Source organism: Bidens hawaiensis, unplaced genomic scaffold, assembly GCF_021521415.1.
Source record: "Bidens hawaiensis isolate Kalapana, Puna unplaced genomic scaffold, B.hawaiensis_p1.1 tig00030479_1, whole genome shotgun sequence".
Lineage (NCBI taxonomy): Eukaryota > Viridiplantae > Streptophyta > Magnoliopsida > Asterales > Asteraceae > Bidens > Bidens hawaiensis.
The window spans coordinates 40,263-65,017 of NW_027505181.1; the positions used below are offsets into that span (position 1 = coordinate 40,263).

Here is a 24,755-nt window from a genome sequence, read left to right on the forward strand (position 1 = left end):
AGTCTAAAAAAATTTGGTCGGTCTTCATTGCATTTGTTACGGTATTGAAAAAAACGAAAATAAAAACAAAATTAGTATTCGGTCAATTTTCGTTATTGCGCCGATACTAAAAAAATGCGGTAATTGCACTCATTCAGCCTGTTTCACTTAACAACACAACTATTCGGTCCACACCAAAGTTAATGTTGAAAGACATGCCATTCTAACATACAAAAAAACATAAATAACACATTTAAAAAAACAAGCATTTGCATCATTTGAGATTCAAACCCAGGTTCCAATATGATACAAACACCACTTACCCACTACAACAATACCATCCAGCCAACACAAGTCTATATGTTAAATATCAAAACCATTACTATATATACAAAACAAAAATATACACTTTGTGGCACCAAAGTTCTTAATTATACTAATTAATTAATTAATAATATTAGATAATTCGTGTTTTTAATTATTAGTATGGATGTGTATTTTTCCTTTTTGTCAATTCCAACATATTAATTAGTTTTAAAGAGGGGTAGTTAATCCGATTTATGTGCACCAGCATATCCAAGTTTACACTCCATTATATCTTATTAATCCCAACTATTTTCTTCTTCTGATCACTACTGGTCCCAAGTAATAAATTAGCTGCTGACGGTCTCAACTGTTAACGTATTTGTTTCTAACGGTTCGCGACTAACAGAATCCTAATGTTGTTATTTTCAGGTTGCCGGAAAAACATTTTTGGCCGAAAAACTCAATTTTCAGCTCACGCTCGACTCAACTCATTTACACTCCTATGCGTTATGTTTCATGTTAACAAAATAGCCTTTGACTTTTTAAAAGTATCAATCAGCTGCAATGGATTTGATATGACGGAGCAAATTGGATCCTTCGGCAGAGCATAGTCAAAACGGCGAGGCAAAGTCAATCATTTTAATGTAGAAAATTCATCTTAGACCGGGTGTAGTGGGACGCTTGAAAATACCAAGTGTTTTTATGACACATTAATAACATAAAGACAAATCCTATATTGAAGCATTTAATTGCTAAAAAAAGGGTTCAAACCCTTATCGACAGGGATTCGGCTTCTTTGAAAGAGCGTTTTCAGTTAATGAGGTGACTGAGCCAATTTGGTCGTGTGGTAGTGACAACCCGCCAGGTCCGGTCAGGTTCACTTTTGCATTTATCGAAAGGTATTGGGACGTTGTTAGTAAAGATATTGTGGCTTTCGTGAATCAATCTTGTTGTGACCGAACATTCCTCTTGGATCTGATTCCTCATTCATCACTTTAATTGGTGGTAACAGACTTCCTTCGTGCTACCTCGTTTATTGCAAATTAAGATTTTACTAAGTTCGAGATAACCATCTAGCGAAAGTGGTCAATTTGGTGGTTAGTGTATATCGAAACTCCTAATGAAGTAAACGTCTCAGTCGTTCGCCTATTAATGAATTCTCATCGATTATCATTTCTATAAACTCTAATTAACTTTCCAAACCGAGATTTAAATGATTTGATTTTCTTATAGATTTTAAACACTTTATTCTTCGACCTCAACAAATATACCCACGCGGCTTTTAAATAAATCATCCACCATCGTAGGGAGGTAGTTAACACTGGACAAACGGGTCAGGTCGGGTTGGGGTCGACCCGAGTCAAAGTAAAAAAGGGTTGTTTTGGGTTGGGTCGAAACAGGCCCGGGTTGAAACGGATTCAGGTCCAAACAGTTAGGGTCAGAATAGGTTCAGTTGGAATGGGTTTTGGGTCAAGCCATGAGCTTCATACTTTTACCATGTTGAACAAATTTAACACGATCGATTACCGGACAAACAAAAAACAGTTCTTTCACAAACGTTAGTGTGCGATATTAAAAAAAAAATCATTTTATCGGGCGTTCAATTTTAAAAAGCATGCATCTGCACTTTGGCTATAACGCACAGTTAACATAGCATACATGCACATCCATCATAACTCATGATTAAGCAACCTAACATAACTCGTTTTGTTAACTCAATTCCATACTATGGTTTTAGTCTCAAACCGAATCAAAACCAGTTATAACATGCTCGTTTTACTATAATCGATGCCTTATGTTCTTCAAATGTGTTATTTTGGCACAAATATTTTTGGTTCTTACAAGAACCAGTCCGAGAAGGTTCAACGGTCTGAAATAAATTTCTAAACTTGTGGAACTATCGACATCAACTTAGATTTAAAAAAAAAAGCACCACTCCGAACAAGTTATACAGTTTAAAAGCTAAACAACAATTACCTTCAACATATTGTTGTTTGTCTAATCCTCTGCGGCAGAAGCATTATTGTAAACGTCAACAGTAACTCGCTAATCTTAAGTCCAAGCTACATATAAAGAATCGATCACACATTAGTCATATTAGTATCTAGTATAATCAGTATAGCATATTAAATAAAAATAATTAAAAAAAAACAAAAAAAATAATAATCTTTTAAATTGGCAACTTAAAGAATTCACTCCTGAAGCATAATACTATCGCCACATCAGTTAAGCCCCTCGGCGGCTAAAACCTAACCGATCAAATGGCTAAAATGAAAAAACTAACCTTTTTGTTAAATACCCAAGACTAGATGTGGGCAAATAAACCGGTTAACCGAACCGACCCGAAAACTGAATCGAAACCGAACCGGTTTGAAACCGATTATGTAGAAACCAGTTTGGAACCAATTGAAACCGTAGGTTCAGAGCCGGTTTGTAATTTTCTCCACCAAATCCGGTTCCAAACCGGTTAACCAAACCGAAACCGGCCAAAACCAGGCAAAAACCGGTCAAAACCCGAACCGAAACCAATCAAAACCCGAACAAAAACCGATCGTAACATGGAAAGAAACCGGTTTCAACCCGAACCGAAACCAATTGTTGACCAAACCGAACCGGTTTTAACCCAAACCGGTTTTGAGTTTTAACCCGGTTTGTGCACCCCTGCCCAAGACAGCCAAAAAGACTCGTCTATAGCTAAGCTAAATAAGGATCAAAAGACGCCTAGGTGTATTTTTTAAAAATGGGTTGGTTTTGTAATCATATTTGCAGCAGTAATTAATATAAAACATTTAAAAAAGACAGTAAGTGTTTAGGATGAACCTGAACTGACATGTTACGACCCGTACAAGAAAATTAACAGTTGTGAACCGTTGCCAAATGTGTCCACTATGCCACCTCCACTATGTAAAAAAGTACTCATTACCTTTTGGTACCCAACTTTATGACCTGCTTACCTATTGCCACCATTCGTGTATTCAACATACTCATACCGAAAGTGATAACAAATTAATCAGTAACGGATAGATAACTGAATTGAATATAAAACGGTAGAAACGGATAGGCTACGAGTCGATAGAGATACAGATACACCACTCGATCAAACCGTAGGACAGTCTAACACGCGTTTAGGATACCAAAATCACCGCCTAAACTTGTGATTAGATTCCAAAGAACACACCATCTATCATGCCACGATAGAATACAGCAATGGAAAATTAACTTAACTCAAAATCCATTGAGATAAATTACATAACAATTTTAACATAAGCATTACTGCTTGACATTTTTTAAAGTTCAACATATAAAAGAAAAAGAAGTAAACGCCATAAACCTACTAATACTCACGTCCTAAACCTTAGGCAAACAAGAAACTAAAGTGCAAGTATTAAAAGAAACGGTACAACCAAAACAAAACATCATTATAAACTGCAATAAAACGTTTCACAAATTCAAATGCTGACATGGGGTGATTTTGTACTCAGATTAGAGCCCTTTGACCGCCACCATGAATATTTGACCCGACCCGTGTTGGGAGATGTCTATCAGAAAGTTAAGTAACAAACAAAAGTCCATAAACACACACATACATTGCTTGTTGGATTAAGGAAAAATGTTTAAAACAGTTATAAAGGGCAACTTTTTTACTTGTTTAAAAAGGGTGATTTTGACATAAACATGTTACGCTTTAAGCAAACATGATGTTTTCGAAGTCAAAATGACCCTTTTTAAGTGTTTTTAACATAGCCTATCTCATTTTGTCAAAACAACAATAACAACAATCGTACCAAGTAAAAATCCCACCAATAGCAAAGCTATTAATAGGGTCTCGGGAGGGTAGGATGGAGGCAAACCGTACCTCTATCCAAAGAATAGAGAGATTGCTTCCAGAGAGACCCCAGCTCTAAAAGTATATGTATGAAGCCGTATAAAAGAAAAACAAAAGTGCAACACTAGACCCTAGATAACAAATAAAAAAATCAACAAATTAATATATTATAATAATGCTAATAATAGTAGTCTAGTATTAAATAGATACATGAAAACATTGATAATAGTGATGAATACTAAAATACTAGAAAATAATAATGTAAAAGTAAAGTATTATAATAGTATATCATTTAGACCTTACAAATAAATAGATGAATATTTAAACATATTACATTAGGTTGAATTAAAGGCAGGAAGAAAATATGACCAAAAAATAATCAAAGCGACACAAAACAAAAAAAGGAAAGAACCCCCCAAAAATACGTTTCTAACAAGAAACTATGCATTGCCCTAGAGGTCTTTAACCTTAATCTACGTCTCCAAGAAATTTCATCCGCAACCATGTCCTCATAGAGGCGCATATCTATCAAATCATGTCTAATCCTCTCATTGTCCATCTAACGTCTAACGTCTGTCAAGTGTAGATCAACGAAAAGACATATCCAGTTTCATATATCACAGGCGTATAAATAACACAATAGTATTCCACAAAGATATACAAACAAACCTATTCATGTTCTAACTTTAATATTTGTAAAACCATTTTAACTTTACTTGTCCTTGAGTGATTATGTCTACAAGCTAAAACTAGTTGGCTGCAAATTTCCACTTTGATGCAAAAGCACATAAAAAACCTTAGTATCTCTTGGTTTCGTAGCTATGATACTTTTGCAGCACGTCAAACAATAAAATTTGAAAGGTTTAACTAACAGGTGTAATAATTTGGCAAAAGAACTTAAAATTATACTTCAAGAAAGATTAAAAAAAACATACCTCTTTCAATCTTGAAAAACTTTACAAGTGAATCCAGAAGAAACAAGATCGCAAACCGCATCTCTAAACCTATAATAATCCTCCACCGTATTATAAATCTGATGCGAAATCCTAGCATACGCAGTCACCACACCAACCTCCCCATCCTCCGGCTCCCTATAATAAATCGGCACCTCAACCTTATAACAATCCCTCAACCGCGACCGCAACTTCAACGCATGCGCATCACTCTGCACGCCCAAACACGCCGGCAACCCAACCATCGCCATACTCGCACACATCTCCTTCGGCGTCCCAAGCCTCGTCCCCCATGCCCCCACCAACATCTCCGCCATCTCCACAACCTTCTCATGATTCCACCTCCTAATCCCCTCCAACCCACCCTCGAACCGTTCCACAAACGCCACCGCGTCCGGCACCACCAACTGCGCGCTGTAATCCCGCGTCCCAACCCACGAGCTCTCGATCGCGATCCCGTTCCCGTACTCGTGCGACACCACCGGGTGGTGAAGATCCTGCGACAACGGATTCCGGGAGTATAAAAACGCCACGGAAGGCGGACAGAACATCCACTTGTGTAAATTACTCGTGTAGAAATCCGCCCCGATATCCTCGACGTCGACGTCGATCGACCCTATCGCATGGGCGGCGTCCACGAACACGCAATCCACGCCTTCTCTTCGACATAAACTAACCAACTCTTTAACGGGGACCACAACCGACGGCATCGACGTAATATGATCGATAACCGCTAACCTAACCTTACGGTTACCTAACCTCCCTATTTCTAGGGCTTTTTTAAAACAATCAACTACTTGATCATCGTTTAATATAGGGAAGGGTAATTTAACCTCGACGACACGGCCGCCTGCTCGTGTGACATACGCCTGGACGGACTTCTTAACCGCGCCGTAGGCGTAGTGGAGCATGACGGCGGTGTCGCCGGGGTTGAATACTCGTTCAACGAAGCACCATTTGATGTGTTGTAATACGATGGCGGCGGCGGTGGTGGCGTTATCGACGATGGAGATCTGGTCGATGTGTTGGGCGTGGACGAGGGTTTGGATGGAGAGGCGAGAGAGGTGGATGAAGGGTTTGAGTTGGGTTAGGTAGAAGAGGTCGGGTTGTTGGAAGAAGAGGCGTTGGAAGTGGTGTTGGGAGTGGAGGATGGAGTGGGGGGTGGAGCCGAAGCTGCCGTTGTTGATGCGGGCGGTGGTGCGGTCGTGGTGGGAGAATTCGGAGAGGATGGTGGTGGGGGTGAGGGGGGTGGTGGGGGTGCCGTTGTGGGTGGAGGACATGGTGGTGGTGGTAGGATGGGAAATAGAGTGGGAGTGGTAGTGATGAGGTGAGGTGAAGAAATAAACAAGACAATAGCCGGCTGAAGAGTATTAAAAAAAGCTGTGAATATATTAATTTTTTATTATGTTGTATCGACTAAATCTACTTTTGCTTTAGAGTTTGGTTTGGATGTAAACTCGTAAGCCCGTTCAGTCGGCTACCACTTTACAGTCATGCTGGCAATTTAGTAGAACTGTCTGGCGTGACAAACGGTGGGACAAAAACCCAGATGAACTCGGGGTTTAAACTGACAACCTCTGCACAATGACAAGCTCAATTAACATTAACTTTTCACTTGAGTTTTTCAATTGAAACTAAAGTTTGATTCCCACTTGTGTCACTTTAGATGGATATTAATATTAATTAATTGGGAAAAGTTAAGCTTTTGTAGAGAGAAAAAGAATAGCGAGAAGAATTTGTGAATAAAAAAGAGTTTTAAAAAATTCAAGAAAAATAATAACTCAAAATATAAATAAAAAAATAAAAGTATTAAAAAAAACTAAAATGTTTCTCATGTCATACTCGCCAAAAAAAGACATAATGACAAATATAAATAAAAACACAATGATAAATAAAAAAAACACAATTAATCGCAAAATATAACATAATTTTGAGCAATATAACACAATATCAAGAAAAAAAACACGGTCTCAACGAAAACACAATATCAAGAAAAAAAACACGGTCTCAATGAAAAAGACACAATCAATGACAAAAATAAGTAAAAAACACAAATAAAAGTTATTCAATCTTTTAATTCCGAATATCCATTGTTTGGTCTAATTCATATCTTTCTTTTAAGTTCTAATGGTTAAACCAAGCTAAGCTATTTTTTTAACGAGACAAACCGAGCCAAGTTTAAGTTTTCAACTTTGTTTAAAATCCCAGTCGAGCCCAGGTTCGCCCTTGCTTAATTCGTCTCAAGAACAACCCTACACAAAAGTTAAAAAAATAGCTTGTGTTTATACCTAAAAAGATGACAGATGGATATTGTCTCATGCTATGGGTCACAACTAGACAATATGTAGATAAGGTGTCACAATGGTTGAGTGTCACATAACATCTTGAATATAGAAAGAATGTCAGTTCGTGTAAGTATGAGAGACGTGTTATATTGTACTTCAGTTTTATATAGATAAAAGGTGTAAATTATAAACTTCAAAGACTTTAAGGAGTTTAATGTCCATTATATCTTAATTTGGATCTTATACAAATGTGGAAAGTGGTTACGAACGTTTTTGGAACCTTCAGATATCGTGCTTTCGAAATGTATAAAATTCTGACGGAACGTTGACATAACATGAAACATGATTTTGCACATCAATTTGTTACTTTTAGTAGATTTTAAAAATGTATTTCATGGTTTTATAAAAAAAATTATCAATGGTTTTAGGCTATAGGTATACCCATGTAACTCACTTAGCTTTTAGTTAACCTCGTGTATTTTGTACGTTTCTAAGTGACAAGTTGAAAGAGGCATAGGCGCATAAGTGACTTCTTTCGAATTTTGTTTATCTGTTGAAATAACATGTAACATATTTTAATAAGAATAGTTATATCTGACTCGTTTAGACTCGGTTGATTATAGTTGAGAGTGTGTTATGGTTCAAAGTCACTATGATTGATTTAGCGGTAGAAGAAGTAGAAAGAAGAAAATAAGAAGTTATTAAAATTTAAATGTGCAACACTTCTGGACTAAAGGAAAAACCAAGTCAAACTTGGTGGCTAGGTTTCCTTAATGGCTAAGACTATCCGTAACGCGGGCGCATTTGAATGCACTTAGTTAAGGTGGCAGACGTATGTAAGGAGTGTAGCATTGGGGCTACATGCATTCGGAGGTGATGCACTTCACCACAAACATCCTAAATGCATCTATAATGGGTCACATTGTGTTTAAAGTATTATTTTTTATTTAATTTTTTTATATGGGTTTTTTTTAATATAATTTTAATAAATAATAATTAATAAAAGTTTAACATTAAATAAGTAATAAATCACATAAATAAAAACGTCTAAATAAATAATAATTTAAACAGCAATTAAGTAAATAATAATTAATATTTTTAAGTTTCCAACGGTAACTAATAATTTATTTTTAAATTAGTTATTTTAATTTATTTATTATTTTTTAATAGGTTAAGAAAAGTCAACGGCTTGTTTTTAATAATTTTAAATATTAATTTGAATCTTGATTTTCTTTTTATAACTTTCCAACCACTATTTTTTTTAAACAGTGTAATTATATAAAAAATTATTAATATATTTATTTAATTATTTAAGTCACTTTTTAATAAAAAGAATATATTTGTTAAATAAAAATAAAAAATAATGATGATGTAAAAATAATAAGCTAGGTTGTATGTCGAAGGAATGAATATGGTAGCGTTGAGGGTAAAATGTGCATATGGAAAGAATAAGTGGAAAGCTGATGTGGCATGCTGACTATGCCTGCATATTATAAGTGCGTCTGATAGCGTTGCGGATAGTCTAAGAGGTTGTATGTTTGGGTCTGAGTGGGACCATTAAGAGGCAAGGTCTGGTTCGGTCAGACTTCATATCGTTTGTTTCATTAAAAAGTAACATCTTAAATAGTGTAGTATGCCTCTTACCGATTCAAATTTAAAAGAAATTTGAATGAAAAATAGATCTAATTGCCCACACACACCACCATCGCTCGCTCCTTCCTTCTCATTCTTCTCTTTTGACGACCCAGACATGACATCACCATCCTCACACGATTTTCCAAGCACAATAGGTATGATTTTTGTTTCCCTTCTCGATTTTTAGTAGCCAAGGTTTCTTTATTTTATTAGAGTTAGAATTTGTATAAGTTTCTTAACTTTTAGGAGTTAAGTTTCCTTACTACTTAAGTGGGTTATGTTAGAATAAAAACCCACTTGAGTTGTGAAAACTCTAGAAACTCATTCTCAACCACATATTTTTAATTAAAGATTAAATCTTGTGGTCCGCAATTAAAGTTAATAAAAAATGTTAAAGTTTATTTACATTTTCTCTCTCATGAAAACATATATAAAAATTACTAAAAAAAATGTAAAAAAAAATAGCAAAACATTTTTTTTATGTTTTTGAATTTTTGTATTAAATGTAACAGCATATATTACAAAAAAAAACGATGTAACATAGGGTTTTCCCAGGTTTTTTCAACTTAAGAGGGTTTTCAAAGTATATTTCTCCCTAGTTAAGTTTTGTTTGCCTATATGCATGTAAGGTTTAGTTAGCTCTATGCATCTCTCATTTCTTGTTTTCAATTAATAATGTATTTGAGCAAATATTGTTCGATCGTGTATTGGGTCTTGGATTTGTTTACCAATTCACTTGTTTAAACACAAGGTCACTCAAATCATTAATAGTTTGTTCAGTTCTTTCCATCAGTTAATAACCGAGCATTCTAACTTACACTAACAATCGTCATACTACAGACTTTTTTTTAGATTTACTCGATATTGTTGTAATGCATCCAACCTTGCCTTTTTTATTTTCAGGAGAATTGTTTTTTGGTTTTTTATAAATTTTCATAAAAGAATCCAATTACAATAGAGAGACAAATAAACAAACAACAAACTACGCCATAACCCCCTTTTGAATAGAAGATTTGGTCCTAAAAAGGTTATAGTTCTTCGAGGTCGATATTTTACTGTATACGACCTGCTGAACTCTTTTAAGAAACATAACAGCATTAGAAGCAAGAGACCCAAATGTATCAAAAGCAAAAAGAAGGAATGTTGATTCTCGAAACAAGCCAGTAAAAATAGCTAATGTTAATCTGCCCACCATCTCTACTACATAAAGTAATCATAACTTTCCATTATAAACAAAATACCTCAAAACCCAAAGCAAATTCATGAAACCATTTGCTAATAACTTACATTCACCATTCACTCTCATTTACCTCACAACTTTTGCTTAGAGCATCTAAGCTCATGCCACAAACAAAACAATGTATCAAACACATCATCTTCATCACCACCACCTGCATCACCATCTGCAACACTTAAATATAGTTTTCAACCAATCTTCATGCAAAGTCGAAAACTCCGACCGACGTTCACTCGACTTAAAACTCACCCCAATCTTTGTTTTCATAACCTCTGCCGCCTTCGTGGCGGATTCCACCACTGTTTTGGGGATCCCTGCCATTAATGCCACTTGCATACCGTAGCTTTTTGGGCAGGCGCCGGCTGTTAGGCGGTAGAGAAAGACTAACTCTTGGTCGGGTGATGACGAGTTGTTGGATATGGGTTTGAATGTGCATGCCATGTGTTGTAATGTAACGTGTGGGTGGGTTGCGAATTCTTTTGTGAGCGGGTGGTAATGTGTAGCGAATAATAATCGACAGTTTACTTTATCGACAAGATGACGAAACACCTGCATTATAAACAAGGGTGTTAATTACTTGGATCACACGGGTTTGGGTTTAGTCTAAACGGATTTAGTTCAGTTTCTGGTCAGACGTGTTTGGTCGACCTAATAGGTTCACACGTTTAACTTGTTTATTTCTATAACTTTTTTTTTAATTGTGTTTTATGTCAAAATAATTGCGTTTAAAAATGCAATATATCCATCGCGTATCTGAAAATATTTCTCCTAAACCACTCTTTTTAGCCTGTTTAAAAGGAGTTAAAAGTTTGGTTTTCGCGTTTGAGGCTTGTCCATTTTAAGTTTTTAACTACTTGAGGCTTATCCATCGCGTTTTCGCGTTTGAGGTTTTAAAAATTTTAACCATGTTCGTCCTGTTTGCTAACTCCGTTAAATTTTACTGTTCAGTAGAAAAGCACTTAGGTCATTTCATCTAAAGAACTGTTTTGGTTGAATATAATTATACAACTAAACATAATTATTTCTGTTATTAACAATAATAACATAAATAATAATAATGATAATACCTAACTGTTAAATTATTATATTTAATCAAAATAGTCCCTAAGATGAAAATAAGTAAAATGCCCTTCTACTTAATGGTTAGTAAAAAGAACGAAAATGGTTACAAGTTGGAAACCGCATGCCATGAATAGACAAAAGAATAGCTTTGGTACTCAAGTAAGCCGAACTTAAAACTCTTTTTTGAAGTTTAGAAGGTATACTCACAGCATAAGCGATAGCATATCCATCAAAAGTGCTTGTTCCTCGGCCCAGCTCATCAAGAATAACAAGAGAATCTTGAGTTGCGTTTTGCAAAACCGAAGCTGTTTCTGTGCATTCAATCAGAAAGGTACCTAACAAAAGAAGAGGTTGAGAGGTTAAGAAAATAAGTAAAATAATACATTTTTATAAATAATTAGTGTGACAAATATAGTTGCAAGATATATATTATTCTAGCAACCTTATCAGTTTAAACAAAACAATTTCAACAGTATGATCTTTTTATTAGCAATTATAAAGTAATTTGCATCCAATTAAAAACTTACTTTCACCAGTCATTATACGATCAGTAGCACCGAGACGTGTGAAAATAATATCCACGGGAGACAAAACGCAAGTGTCACAAGGAACATAACAGCCCAACTGCAAACAGCAAAAAACCATCAAGTTAAAACACAGTAAAGTATGCAAATGAAACATTTTTAATGTTACCATTAAAACTTACCTGAGCAAGAATAACAGCTAAACAAGTAGCACGAAGAAGGGTTGACTTTCCGCCCATGTTTGGTCCGGTCAACAGCAAAGTTCGAGGACTCTATCCAAACTCATTATCTCCAAGACACAAGTCATTAGGAACAGGTGTTCCTCCACTCTCTCCAAGAGCATAAGGATGCCATAATCCTCTCATATGAAGTGTGGGCCCCGTTGACCGTTGACCAAAACCCGATGAGTTTGACCTTGAAACTATCACAGGCCTAGACATGGGCATGCATGAGAAATTTGCAGTCATGGCAAAAGATCTAAGCACATCAATACAGCTTAGAGCAAAGATGATTTGAGACCACTCGTTAGCTTTCTCCATCAATAATTCAATAAGAATTGATAGTATTTCAGCATCTGAGTCCTTGAGTTCATGTGCCTGGCATCATATATCATGTCAGTTATCCATACACACACACACACACGAATGTTTGTTTAAGGTACGTACACTTGATAGAATTACAAGCTATCAATTCTTTTTCTAGATTGGAATCCTTAAAAGAGGTCTATGGGATCATATGGGTGCTTATCCCTATTTTTACTCCTGTATTAGGAATTACAATAGGTGTACTAGTAATTGTTTGGTTAGAGAGAGAGATATCCGCAGGTATACAACAACGTATTGGTCAGTTTTGAATTAGGATACATTTGACTTGCGAAAACTAGTAGATTATAACCATCCAGTTTCGGAAACAAATTTGATAACTACGTTCTAATCTACTAGTTTTCCCATTTTACCCTTGATGTTTTATAAGTTTCCCAACTCAATTGGTATCCTAAATACTAATTCAAAACTGTAAATATCCAGTTTTGGAAGTTGATAATTATAATATACTAGTTTTCCCATTTTACCTATTTTACAAGTTTTCCAAGTCAATTAGTATCCTTATTCAAAACTGTAACTATCCAGGTTTGGAAGTGGCTAATTATAATCTGCTAGTTTTCCCATTTTACCCTTGATATTTATCCACTCCAAAACTGCATTGAATGTACAAACCTTATATTAGGCGAGTTGCACAAGTTTGTTAACGGATCAAACAGGTAGCTTTTGTAAGGGTCACATTAAATTTAAACACTCATGTCCCATTTTTTTTAATAAAAAATAGCCTCTTTTTTTTTAAAGGCAACAAAAAAAGAATAGCATATCTATATATAATTACAAACAACTTAAGAGGTTTAAAAATACAATTTGGTTGATTTTTAACCCATTTGCTCGGTTAGAAGAACGCCAAAACCAAAGTCAATGCCCTGTTCATTAATGAACATGTTAAAATAGCCACATCTATAAGAATAAAAAGAAATGCATAACATATATCATTGAGCCTAAATAGAATGAATTAGCCACTAGAAACTGGTACAAAAATAACTAAAAGAAATCATATGAACATGAAAATACCTGATAATTAGGAAAATCACTGTCTACAGCCGCTTCAAATTGGGTAAGGAATTTGTCAAGTCCATCGGCCCCACTTAGCATTGGAAGTGTAAATACTCTTAAGAATAGTGAGAACACGTTGTCTTCTTTTTGTAAAAGCATCAATAAAAATCCATTCCAACTCGAAGACCTCTAACAAGAGATCCAAATGCTTTCACCTGCTCCATAGAAAAACCCATATTGCAATATCCAATATATACAAATTAAAAAGAAAAAAAAAATAACCATAAGAAATATCTTGTTTATCATTTCTTTATTAGTGTATTTTTCAAATAAGCAGGTGAGCATAGAAACAATATAAAGTAATAAGGTAATCTTTGATAAGTCTGCTATTCTATTTTACAAGTTCATTAGCAATGAGCAATATACTTGCTACTTTTGCACAAAATAAATACAAAAACGCAATGCAACAGCAAAAGAAAAGCAAAGTATAAGCATGTGAAGAAAGAGTTTTAGGAAAAAGAACTTGCTTGATATTTAAAGGTGGCAAAGTCAAATAAGATAAATTAGTTAAAAAGCAAACGGGGTCAAATGGGTTGAACTGGTCCAAGCAGTTAAAAGGCACCCAAAGTCTAATTTTATGGTATGCAACCTCCTAAATCATTCTAATTAAAGGTTTAACGCATATCATTAGTTTAATGCATAATATAAGCCATTGAATAAAATGACTTTCCAATTATTGTCATTTGTCCATGCCACTATTGTACACTTACAAAAATAGAAGTTCATAATATACTAATTTTCCAGTTTCACCCTTGATTACACTTATTGCCAAACTTTGCAAAATTTTCAAATCAATTACCAAATTGGTTGCATTAAGGGTAAAATTGGCATTCTGCTAATTAAGATCTGCATTAACTTTACACATCTTAAATTGTGTTTACTTTTAATGGGCAGCTATTTTAGGGTGAAGGGGGTAAATTAGTCTTTTAAAAAAAGTGTTTTCAAGTCATGCCCATTGGCCATTACCCAACTCACCCATCTTACCACCTTTACTTTATAAAGCAAAAAAGTTGCTCTATTAAAATAAATAAAACAAATGATATAAAAGATTTGAGAATAACTTAAATAACAAATGCCAGCATAAAACATGTTTTCATTTCTTGACACATATAACGAACACAGAACTTACACGTTGCTTCAATATTTTGCTGCCAATCAAGGGCAGCAAGAGTAAAGCAGATGACTTTAAAGTAGCTTTAATTTGTCCAAGAAATCTCTCTAAATGTGTAACCTTTTTAAGATACTGAGCAATAACCGCCATTATCTCGGCGCGTCCCATCAATTCTTCAACCACATTAAGCCTATTATTAATTTCCTCCGCATCTTTCAGTGGATGGCATATCCACCTCCGTAAGAGTCCTTTACCGGATAATGTCAAACAGTTATCAAGATATTTGTACAGTGTTCCTGCAATATGACATCAGTTGTTATGAGAAAAACAAGGATGATTGTACTAACTTGGACAGTTTGTTATAGTATAATTATGTTATTGACTTGCCTGATGGTCCACCATCTTCACTATTATTGAATATCTCAAGATTAGCTATTGTTTGACCGTCCATTCTAAGGCATCCTCTGTAGACTTCATAGGGAAAAAGACTTCCGTTTTGTAATGCATCATCTAACTGCTCAAAGTTGTATTTGTTAATCAAGGTATCAAAATATCATGTCCAAGCACACATTAAGTTAGTGGTGTGCAAAAAAACAAAAAAACCAAACCGTATCCATAACTATAAAAACCGAACAAAATTTTGAATTTGTTTTCAGTTTTTTTCATAACCGTATCCGAATTGTGAATTCGGTTTTCGGTTTGGTTGCCGGTTCCACAAATATTGTTTCTTTGGATAACCGAACCGAACTCAATCAGATAAACCGATGAGCACAGCTATATAAAGTCACATGTCTAGGTGGGTAACTTTTCTAGAGAAGAAATGGTCTGATAGAATTGACCTGAAAAACTTACTGCCAGATTTTTATAAATTGTTAAATGACTAAATAAGTTTATTTCAGTAATATCCCAAATCTTAGAAATAAACAATTTAGTAGGATTTATGCATTAAAAGTAGATTTTGACTGACTCTCAGCCAAGCTCATTTCCTTTTTAGCTAATTTGTTTTGGTTTTGGCCCATTTGACCCGCTAGATATTGAAAATAACCTAAAATAATCCATGTCCAAATGGCTCAAATTTAAGGATGGTGAATCAAGACACATGGAAACACAACACATATCCGACACAATATAAATGGGTTATATTAAGTCTGAAACCATCTAGGTTGGATTCATGTTGAACTAAAAAACTCATTCAAAACTACACTTAGATAATAAATTTTACTTTTAACCTGCCAACCCCTTTGAACTGTTTTCATAATAAGCTTATATGGAGTGTGTTTATGGGTTACAAGTGTACAGGTTAGGGACTTAGGGTTCAACTTTTCAGCATAATTAAGTAATTGCGTTGTGTTCGGGTTGGGTTATACACTTATACAAACCAATTGCACCACTACTCAGAAATGTGACCTCTACAAAATCTAACCTTTAGCCTGGATAAATGACTGGTAAGTCCACCTAGAGCATATAATGCAATATCCTGGTGAACCACTTCATCAAGTGCACGGTCCCACACATTGGAGGAACCTTTAAAGTACCCTTTCAATTGATAAAAATTTCTAACTTCAGAAGAATCAACAAAATCAGTGAAAGGTTGTGCTGGAGTCAGTTGTGTGACAGAAGAACCTACAAGAGAATTTAAAACAATTTGGAGGTAAGAATTTTGAAAACAATCATTTACAGAAATTGATTTGTCATCATATACGCAAATTAAAGACACAGAAAAAATCCTTACCCATAATTGAATACTTGTAAAGGGCTTTTTGAGTCTTTTTAGACAACCCTGCAGCAAATATTATTTTTCACAAAAAAACATACACGAAATCTGATAAAAATAACTGGAGGTTAAAAAACGAACGGGCGCAGGTAATGAGTCAAAACAGGTTCAAGTTGAAACTAAAATTTTTTACACTGATCAAAATGAACCATGTCATGATGTCAGATTGGTTGACCCGCAAACATTTTTAAAATAATTAATGTGCTGTGTTAACTATGACTATACAAACAATATTATTACACTAGAAATTTTTAATTTTTGAAGAAATGATTTTAGAGGTTGTATGCATTAATAAAAACATTTGACTCAATCCCGTTTGAGATAAAATAACCCCCAAACGAACCAATTGATATGTACAAAGGTTGAAATGATGCATTTAATATAAACCTTATCGTCACTCCTTCAAATGATTAAAAGATGCAGAAAATAAATGGAGACACACCTTGACTTTCATAGATAACTTCTGCAGGTGACACCTGTATGACCACCAATTGGAAAAAAGGTCAACAATATCAGTTTGTAAAGTTTTTAAAATAACATCTTCAAATATGACTTGGATCACATGCTAACTCAGGTACAGTTCAAAACAATCAATTTTAGTGCACGTCAAATCGGATTTAGAAGGTATTGTGCACTTAAATTACACTTTTGCCGACTTTGACTCATCTGGCCCCTTTCCTTTTTAGCTATTTAAAATATTACCCGTTTGACCCGTTTAATATCAAACAACCAAAATCAACCAGTACTTAAGCAGACGGGTCAAAATAGGCACATCTAACCAAAAGACATACCTGCATCAATAAAGACCCTAAAGCTGCACAAGAAGCATCATCAGTGACAGATCCAATCCAGAACTGTAAGGAAGCACAGTCAACAAAGGCAAATCCATATGCAGTTGTACCCTCAGCAAGATCATGAGTACCCTGCACAAAAAAGTAAAGACAAAGCGACATGTCTATAAGTAAATACCACAAAATCTTCACAGTATGCACTTAAAAAAATGTTAACTATAATAACATTTGTAATAAGTTGCCCGAAAACTGAATTTGAAGAAATCATTACACTGCGTAGGAATAAATAACTAAATATGTTGATTTGAGTTGTCAAGTTAAAAAGAATGTTTACTTTTCTGTAGTCTTAAATAATACATGTGCTACATAGTAAACATAACTACGTAAGTCCTTTTAAACAGAATATACTTAATTTGTCCACGTTAAGTAGAAACTAAATGCATATATGACAATTACAGCAATAGAAGTAAAGCAGTACCTCCTTTAGAGAAAGAAGATGAACAGCTTGAGGCCCAATGTTACCATGGATCAAGGTTGATGGTGTAAGCACCTGTACTAATTTTCTTTGAATTACCTGTGGATGTTTACAAAATATAAAATTAATATTAAATGACACGTTATCTACAACAAGGAATTTACGTCAATGCTCAATATCAAATTAACAAAGTAGCATGAGTGCTAATACAAGTGATTAGTATGCTGTCAATGCAAGATCTAGTAACTAGTATTAAATAGAACTTCAATGTCTTCAAGGGTAAGCAAATGGGAATTCTAGCTTATTGTGGCAAACACTACATTCAACTGTTTTGTATGATGCAAAATGAAACTGTTTTAGCAGAAGTTTATAGATCTGTGATCACAGTGAACTTACAGAAGAAGAGCCTCTTGATTTTGCTTGATCTGCTGTTTCCAGCTGCTCAACTCGCCCAACTTTATACCTTCACAATTTTACGTTGAAATAGCGAATAAGGATACAAAGATAGTGCACGCGTATGTAATAAACCTAAAAATTCACATTTCAAAACACTAGATGTTTTGACCCGTTACCAATCCCATCATTTGCTCTTTCTGTGAACATGCCCTGACAGGAATATTGTAGATGTCGTATTCAGTAACTTACATGCGAGCAAGAAGCTTTTCAATAGCATCATCAATTGCGTGCTCGGTGATACCAACCTGAATCATAAGACAAAAAGTAGATGCTAAATTATTGAAATGTATCTTCTTACTTACTGGCAATATTTTAGTGTAATCACAATAAAGTGAGAATAAAGATTTGCATTGTAGTGCTTTAAAACTACCTGTCGGCATTTTCCAACACCGCTCATTGTTATTTTCCAATCAAGCTCTTTATGCCCAATTTCAGCATCTAGTTCATAGAGCTCATAGAACTTTCCCTGTAACACAATAAATTCAGGTCAGACAAATCAAGCATGTGTGAAAACATTTTGTTGAGTGGCCGGACTTCTTCTATGGATATAGGAAAGATAAACGCGCAATCTTAATAATAAAGATAGAAAGAAACATATGTCAATGAATCTCTACTGCTGATATCATAAATGTAAACCAGCTAATCCTTTACTCACTTCAAAAATAATGCACACTATTATCAGGTGTGAAGTTCTCTTATTCCCAAATATGCATACTCAAAAATAGTGGGCAAAGACACTAAACACATTTTGAGCTAAAACACATTATCTACTCCTGTGCAAATTCTTCTAGCTTCCTGTAAATGCACAATGAATTAACTTAAGGCTAAGTCTTGCATGCTTTTCTCTTTTAAATATTCAACTAATCAAAAACTTATGTGTTCTTATTTCTCACTTTCTCAGGTGATTGTTTTATATTATCTTATCACTGTTTCTAGAGATGTTTAAATAAAATAACTAGAGCATTAGAACCCAAGATTGCTAAAAATATGTCCATCGGAAGTAGTGATGACTGATAATAAATACTGCTCTAAGCATTATATGTTCTTCAAATATAACTTTTTGGAGAAATGCTATAGAATCCTTTAATGAACTTCAACACATTGAATAAGTCCAGCTCATCCAATTAATCTGTATAACTATAGAAGACAGGTAAAAAAGTAAAGAATTTGTTATATCAAATCTGACTAATCTAGCTGCACATGTGTATATGGTTAGCTAATAAGAAAAGGTTACATATTGATTTATAAAAACAGACCTAGCATCCAAACGTAAATTTAAACCAAAAATTAGACAATCGCAGCTACAAAACATGAAGCAACCAGCATGCTTCATAGTATATTAAGAGAGAAAAAACTAACCACTTTGAAGAAAATAAGGACATCCATGTACTGACTTTTGACACTCCAATACTGTTTCTGAGATGCTGACATCTTCGTGAAAACATCAGGCGGTATATAAAGTGTTCTCTTATCATAAAGAGGATTGTTTGGCCTTCTTCCATTAGCATCTCTAATCTTAGAAGGATGAAGCCAATCAAACTTACTAGCCACTTCAGACAGCACATCATCTTTCTTATTTTCAGCCAATAAATCCTGAGAAAACTTCACTCTTTTGCTACTTCCCATAGACAAATTAGTACCGGCATTAGCAGTAGACCCTAAGTTACAACCATCTTCTTGAACTCGCTTCAAACGTGGGACCAATGGTTGTGTTCCTGGTGTTTCTCTTTTGCTATTTCCCATAGTAGCATTAGCAGTAGCCCCCAGGTTACAACTATCTTCTTGAACTCGCTTTAAACGTGGGACCAATGGTTGTGTTCCTGGTGTTTCTCTTTTGCTATTTCCCATAGAGAAATTGGTAATCGTACTAGCAGTAGCAGCAGACCCTAAGTTACAACTTTCTTCTTGAACTCGCTTCACACGAGGGACCAGGCGTTGTGTTCCTGGTGTTTCCGGCCCTGTTATATCACCATCACTTTCTATAACTAAGGGGTATCCTTTATTCCCTTTACAAACAGTTTCTTCCACATCAATAACATCTTCCAATTTTGGAAAAACAGGAACTGAAGTCTTCTTTTTTCATTTGAGTAACTGTATTTGGAAACAGTTTCTTCTACATCAATAACATTTTCCTTTTTTGGAAAAACTGGTACTGAACACTCTTTATCTCTTCCACTTGAGTAACTATATTTGTTAGATGTCAACTGAATATTATCATTTCTGCCATCTGACAAACTGCTGCAAATCATGAACAAAAATCATCAAATAAACTTTACATGACATGAAGCATCTATATCCTGATGATTTCAATTTCATGCTCCCAAAAGTTAAAACACTGTGGGAAAAAGATTGTATTTCACATGCACAAACAAGTACAGCTTATGCACAACAAAATTTTAAAAATCTACTGAATAGTAAATGCATTAAACCTAAGAGGTGAGCAATAACCGGACCATTAACCAAAACCAAGTCAAAAATCGATGAATACAAAACTGAAATTAATTAAAAACTGATTACCAAAAATCAGTTATCCATTTTTTACCATTGGTTAACCAAATATTAACAAAACAAAACCAAACCACTCATATTTTCATATATTTGTAACCTTTTTTACCTCCATGGCTCCTGTTGGGTTTGTGGAGGCTCGATTGTTTTGGGCCCGGTTCAAGAGAACTATGGAGCAGGAAATTAGAAGATCAAATGGGTTGGCCCGCTTTTTTTTAATTAAAGCCCACATTAGTTTTCTTGGTGAACAAGTAGAAAACCCTGATCTTGTATCTATATATATTTAGCCTTGTACTTGTAATATCCTCATCACGAGTGAGGCAGAGGCAATAAGAAAAGTATCCTGGTTGCAGCCCAGCCGACCGAACCACGTAAATCTCGCGTGCCATCTTCGTTTATATTTTCTCTTGCAGTATTATTTGTGTTTGTGTGTGTTTTGCAATACCCGAATCCCTGACAAGTGGTATCAAGAGCCGAGATTACGGTTACACACCAAAGAATACGATCGCGAGAGAATAGTTTGGGTCAAACTAGGGTTCAGTTTTTTTGGCAGTCGACCATCAAGGTGATCGATCGTAGTATTCCAAGTTTACATCACAAAAATAGCATCTGTTCTGTTTATTTGTAAGCCACCGCCACCACATGAATTTGTGTTCTTTTTTGTCTTTTGTGGAAGAATTGCTACTGCCATCATTGTGATTTGTGTTGAATCACAAAAATTTTTTGTCTCATACGTGAATGTGCCCATGGATGCAATTCTATTTTCAATCAAGAAAAAATCAATCAGGTGCAGTCTTTCTCTGTTTGTCTTTTCAGTTTCTTGATTAAGGTTTGGTTTTCGGTTTTGCATCGGGTTTTAGTTTCGGTTTTGGCTTCGGGTTTGATTATCGGGTTTTGGCGTTTGCCGGGCAGTGTAGCCGGGTGGTTTTGTGGTGATTAGCGGGGGTTATTTTGTTTGTCTGAGATTATTTTTCTGATTGTGTTACCTAGATCCAAAGTTAGGAATTCTTAGTTTGAGTTAATGGCTGAGAACGGGAAACTTCAGATTGAGAAGTTTGATGGTAAAGACTTTGGTTGGTGGAAAATGCAAATGGAGGATTTGCTAGTTCAGAAAGATTTGGACATGGTATTGGGTGAAAGACCGGAGAAGATACAACCGGATGAGTGGGAAACTTTGGATAAGAAAGCCAAGGCAGTTATTAGATTGTCGTTATCGAAGGATGTTGCGTTCAACATCCTGAAAGAAACCACAGCGCGTGGGATAATGAATGCTTTGTCTAATATGTACGAGAAGCCTTTGGCAACTAATAAGGTTTTCCTGATTCGTGAATTGGTGTATACGAAGATGAAAGAAGGAAGTTCAGTTACAGTACACATCAACAACTTTAACTCGATTTTGTCAAGACTTGGGTAAGCTAGTATAAAATTCGAGGATGAGGTTCAGGCTCTACTACTGTTATCATCTTTGCCAAATAGTTGGTCGGGAACTGTTACAACGATTACTAGTTCTACCAGCGAGTTCACTTTTGATGGGATTCGGGATCTTATTCTAGGCGAAGACGTCAGACGAAGAAATTCAGGTGAATCATCGGGTGATTTAATGCATGTTGGCAGAGGAAGAAAAAATAACAGAGGTAGTGGGAGCGGGAACAGGAAAAGGAGTCAGTCTAGAACTCGGAAGGATGTGGTATGTTGTAACTGTAACGAGGCGGGGCACTTCAGGAATCACTGTCCGAATTATAATGAAAAGAAAGAAGTCAACACAACAGAAGAATACTCAGAGGATGAGGCTTTAGTTCTTAGTGTTGAAGGTAATGTTGATTCCTGGGTCATGGATTCTGGTGCTTCATTTCATGCTACCCACAGCAGTGAAGCATTGCAGAATTTAAAAGAAGGTGATTTTGGTAAGGTTAGACTGGCGAACAATGATGTTCTTGATGTTACGGGCATGGGTGACATGAATTTAGTTACTTCAGCCGGTTCATGGACCTTGAAAGATGTCAGAGTGATTCCAAGCTTAAAGAAAAAGTTGATTATGTTGGGCAGTTGGATGAACAGGGACATGAGGTTAAATTTGGGAACGGGCAGTGGAAAGTTGTTAAGAGAAATCTTGTCATAGCTTGGGGAAGAAAAAGGGGTTCATTGTATATGGTCAGTTTATCATCTGAGGGAATGACCGACCCGGTTCAGAAGAAGACCAAAGTCCGGTTCACAGAGTCTAGTGGGCAGAAGAAGTTTTGTTTTGCAGGAGATAAACCCAGAGCCACAGGTCAGATTCAGGTTGAACATGCTAGAAAAGGTTCAGAGAAATCAGTCAGGGGTTTTCGTGGCAGTGGGAGCACTGGCAGTCGACCATTCAAAGCTTTAGCCAGAGTTACCAGACAGTGGGTTAAGAGAATCAGTGTTTCAGCGGTTAAAGTCTCTCCAGAAGATTATCTGCTTAATATGGAGAGTGTTGTTTGTTCTCAAGGTATTCCGGGATTCGGCAGTTCGTGTAAGTGGGAGCCGGTAGGGATAGAGAACGAGTCAGTGGCAGTGGTAGCCATGACTAATGTGTTGGAGCTCGGGAGAGCTTCAACGAACCTTCAGTTTAACTGATGAGAAGGCAGATGCAACCAGGAAGACGAGGAAGATTACAAGAGGTACAACTTATCATATCGGAAGGCAGGTTGAAGATTATCAAGCTTCCAAGTGGGAGATTGTTGGGTTTGTGGAAACTCGATTGTTTGGGCCCGGTTCAAGAGAACTATGGAGCAGGAAATTAGAAGATCAAATGGGTTGGCCCACTTTTTTTTAATTAAAGCCCATATTAGTTTTCTTAGTGAACAAGTAGAAAACCCTGATCTTGTATCTATATATATTTAGCCTTGTACTTGAAATATCCTCATCACGAGTGAGGCAGAGGCAGTAAGAAAAGTATCCTGATTGCAGCCCGTGGACGTAGGTCAACCGACCGAACCACATAAATCTCGCGTGTCATCTTCGTTTATATTTTCTCTTGCAGTATTATTTGTGTTTCTATGTGTTTTGCAATACCCGAATCCCTAACGGCTCCATCTCATGTATTTCATGTTTTATACCCCATTTCAAGTATATATACCTCCACTTTATGTATTTAGCCGAAATTAACCAAACCAAAAACCTACAAACTAACCAAATAAACAGAATCGATTAACTGAAACCTACCAATAACTTCCATTTCGTTTGATGCTAATAACCGAACCAAACCATGCACGCCGTATGGCAATTAGATATAACAAAATCTGCGTTAAACACTGAAATACACCTATCACAAGGCTTCTCAGCACTGTTAGGTTTCATAAACTTATACCTAATACTCGAACCATTCATATTTTCATATATTTCTAACCGATAGCTTCCATTTCGGCTAATAACCGAACCGAACAATGCACACCTTACTTCAATTCAATGTAACAAAATCTAGGTTAACCAAACATCGGCGAAACCAAACCAAACCAAAATTAACCAAAAACCGGCAAAACCGAACCAAAATTTACCGAAAACTGACGAAACAGAACTGAAATTAACCGGAAACGAGAATCGAAATTAACCGAAAACCGGCAAAATCAAACCAAAATTAACCAAAAACTGACAAAACCGAACCAAAATTAACCAAAAACCGACAAAACCGAACTGAAATTAACCTACTGAACAGAAATTAACTAAACCTAGGTTAAGCAATGAAATATACCTATCTAGAAGCTTCTCGGCACCGTTAGCTTAGGTTTCATAACTAATACTTGTAAACATAAATCATCCAAAACCAAAATTAACCGAAAACGGACAAAGCCAAAGCAAAATTAACCAAAATCTAGGTTAAACAAAGAAACCTACAGAAACGTATAGAAATATACCTACCACGAAGCTTCTCAGCACTATTAGGTTTCTTATGCTTAATACTCAAAAACACACTGTCCAAACCAAAATTAACCAAAAACAGACGACACCGAACCGAAATTAACTGAAAATCTAGGTTAAACACAGAAATATACCTATTACAAGCCTTCTCAGCGCTATTAGGTTTCATAAACTTACGCCTAATACTTGAAAACACAAACTGTCCAAACCGAAATTAACCGACAAGACTGAACCGAAAATCTAAGTTTAACACAGAAATGTACAGTAATAAACCAATCACAAGCCTAATAACCAAACTAAAC

The 24,755-nt window shown here is 35.6% G+C and overlaps 2 pseudogenes across 1 annotated transcript; both read right to left on the bottom strand.

The window, feature by feature from the left end:
- Window positions 1-3,023: 3,023 nt before the first annotated feature.
- LOC143611289 (putative L-cysteine desulfhydrase, chloroplastic pseudogene) lies at window positions 3,024-6,344 on the bottom strand (annotated as a pseudogene).
- A 3,876-nt stretch (window positions 6,345-10,220) lies between these two features.
- Window positions 10,221-21,265, bottom strand: LOC143611291 (DNA mismatch repair protein MSH7-like; annotated as a pseudogene). The gene is made up of 18 exons (XR_013149746.1): window positions 21,168-21,265; window positions 20,162-20,307; window positions 19,429-20,108; window positions 18,440-18,535; window positions 18,259-18,314; window positions 18,010-18,076; window positions 17,617-17,712; window positions 17,139-17,270; window positions 16,790-16,823; window positions 16,306-16,353; window positions 15,997-16,196; window positions 14,961-15,087; window positions 14,592-14,869; window positions 13,421-13,617; window positions 11,990-12,403; window positions 11,811-11,907; window positions 11,491-11,618; window positions 10,221-10,770 (listed from the first exon to the last, which is right to left on the bottom strand). The product of XR_013149746.1 is annotated as a DNA mismatch repair protein MSH7-like (transcript).
- Between the last annotated feature and the right edge of the window lie 3,490 nt (window positions 21,266-24,755).